We start from the raw sequence: 2,897 nt of genomic DNA on the forward strand, positions 1-2,897 counted from the left end.
AGCAGGTGCTATTTTCTTCACAGGGCATCTGCTTCCTTCCGGGCCCCCTCGTTATCTCGCGGCCCATCTTTGATATTTATCAGCGGCGGACAGTAAGTAATTAGGCCCCGGGCGACTTCAGGACCGTTATGGCCTATAACCACAAACATTCGACGTTAGAAACCTATGGTCAGAACTTGGTATGTTGTCTCAAATCGTTATCAATTTGTGAAAACTACAAAACTACGCGTTATCCCTATATATTCAATATTAATGTCCCGAGTGCATGTCAAATTGTCGATAATTTAATTTTCTCGAGTGCGCGAATGCGCACAAGAGGAAATTATGAGACAATTTGACATGCACGAGAGGGCATTTTGGAAGACTATTTCCTGAGAAAAATTTAATTTAAAATAAACTTAATTCTGTGTTTAAAATTTATTATTCTTTAAATTATACCGTAGTTGACGATCATCATATAAGAAGTGGTGGAAGCAGCATAGAAACACCATCGTCGGCCTCCAGTAAAGTTGTATATTCTAATTGCATTTTCAATAATTGTTCCTTTTCTTAAAATATAAAATTAAAACCAAATGATGTTTATTAATCCTAGACGAAAATTTGGCACTAGTGCAAATTATCGATAATTTGCACTAGTGCAGTATTATCGCTGAAATTTGATCGTTGCTAGGTAAACATAAAATATTACAGCTTTTTGGTTGGCTTAAATTTTTCGAAGGAAATAGTCAATATTAATGTCCCGAGTGCATGTCAAATTGTCGATAATTTAATTTTCTCGAGTGCGCGAATGCGCACGAGAGGAAATTATGAGACAATTTGACATGCACGAGAGGGCATTTTGGCAGACTATTTCCTGAGAAAAATTTAATTTAAAATAAACTTAATTCTGTGTTTAAAATTTGTTATTCTTTAAATTATAATAAGAAGTGGTGGAAGCAGCATAGAAACACCATCGTCGGCCTCCAGTAAAGTTGTATATTCTAATTGCATTTTCAATAATTGTTCCTTTTCTTAAAATATAAAATTAAAACCAAATGATGTTTATTAATCCTAGACGAAAATTTGGCACTAGTGCAAATTATCGATAATTTGCACTAGTGCAGTATTATCGCTGAAATTTGATCGTTGCTAGGTAAACATAAAATATTACAGCTTTTTGGTTGGCTTAAATTTTTCGAAAGAAATAGTCAATATTGATGTCCCGAGTGCATGTCAAATTGTCGATAATTTAATTTTCTCGAGTGCGCGATTGCGCACGAGAGGAAATTATGAGACAATTTGACATGCACGAGAGGGCATTTTGGCAGACTATTTCCTGAGAAAAATTTAATTCAAAATAAACTTAATTCTGTGTTTAAAATTTAAACAATAAGAAGTGGTGGAAGCAGCATAGAAACACCATCGTCGGCCTCCAGTAAAGTTGTATATTCTGATTGCATTTTCAATAATTGTTCCTTTTCTTAAAATATAAAATTAAAACCAAATGATGTTTATTAATCCTAGACGAAAATTTGGCAGTAGTGCAAATTATCGATAATTTGCACTAGTGCAGTATTATCGCTGAAATTTGATCGTTGCTAGGTAAACATAAAATATTACAGCTTTTTGGTTGGCTTAAATTTTTCGAAGGAAATAGTCACTATAATATTTCTGAATATGTTTTTGTAGTATATATTTTAAAATAATGTTCAAAATTCAAAAAACTTTTGTCTCCTCCAGCAACAAAGATTCAGTTGAAAAGATCAACACAAGGATTTCTCATTTCATAATAAGCTAAGTTTGTTTTTCTATACGAGTGCTATTGAGAAATTAAGGAACCTGTTGGTATTGAAAAAACCGAAGAAATTGTGGCAAATATCATAACGATGGATAGGCGTTGAACTTAAAACGTTGTAGTGCCCTGAAGAATATATCTCACTGATAGAGAATTTCAAGGCGACAAGGTTTCTAATTAATATTCATATCGGATGCTTTAAATATATACAGGATTATAAAAAAAGGTAGCTGGAATTTTTAAGCGAAACGCAACTAGTAGAATATTTATTTGTAAATCAAAAGATGCAGCAAATATTTCTGATTATTTATTAAAAAAATTTCAATCGCAATCGCAACAATTTGTGGTATCTTAAAAATGTTTTTTCTTTATTTTAAGTGCTATGGATTAAGAATTATTTAGACTATAGAAAATCTAATTAGGTGTTCTTAGTTTTTCCTCCAATTCAAACGATCAGAATATCTGTTTTTTTATGATTAGAATAGAGTTCTATTCTGCTGCAAACTTGATATATTTTTTTCAATTTCATAGAAAACATGAGTGGGAAATATACTCACGAGGTTTAGTAATTTTTTGTAGGTAAGAAATATTTTATATGGAATTTGGAATAGTCTTGACATAGGAATATTTTCTCTGCGGGGCTTGAGTTAAGAAAGTTCTAATTGGATTATTCCACGTTTGTGTATGTGTGGTGTTCTACGGCTGCCTATTGTGTTTGATGAAAATGATAGTGTAGAGTGAGTAGATGATAAGTAGACAATATTTGTAATCATGTTGTTTACAAACAAACATGCAATGGTCTACGCAAATTCACTGTAAATTAGTTGAATGAATCTTTATTTGATTGTTGTTTCCATCATATAGGTCAGTTACTGCGGTTTACACACACAAGAAATTGAAATACGCGTTGTTAAAAAATTGTCAGTGAATAAATTATGGAAAACTTATTATCAACTTTATGCGCAGGGATCGTTTTTTAAAAATCAGAAAAAATTTAGAAATGGTCAATATATCACAAAATTTCTTAAATGTCTTTAATTTCTTATTTCTTAAACCTTTTATATATGTTTTTTTCCTAAATGTTGTTGAATTTAGGTAGAAGAGACCTAAAATCAAGAAAATT

At 31.5% G+C, this 2,897-nt stretch overlaps 1 long non-coding RNA gene across 1 annotated transcript; it reads left to right on the forward strand.

Moving 5' to 3' along the window:
- Positions 1 to 480: 480 nt before the first annotated feature.
- Positions 481 to 1,035, forward strand: LOC130891608 (uncharacterized). Its single transcript, XR_009058929.1, has 2 exons — positions 481 to 757; positions 940 to 1,035. It is a non-coding gene; the product is annotated as an uncharacterized LOC130891608 (long non-coding RNA).
- The last annotated feature ends 1,862 nt before the right edge of the window (positions 1,036 to 2,897 follow it).

Source organism: Diorhabda carinulata, chromosome 3, assembly GCF_026250575.1.
Source record: "Diorhabda carinulata isolate Delta chromosome 3, icDioCari1.1, whole genome shotgun sequence".
Taxonomy (NCBI): domain Eukaryota; kingdom Metazoa; phylum Arthropoda; class Insecta; order Coleoptera; family Chrysomelidae; genus Diorhabda; species Diorhabda carinulata.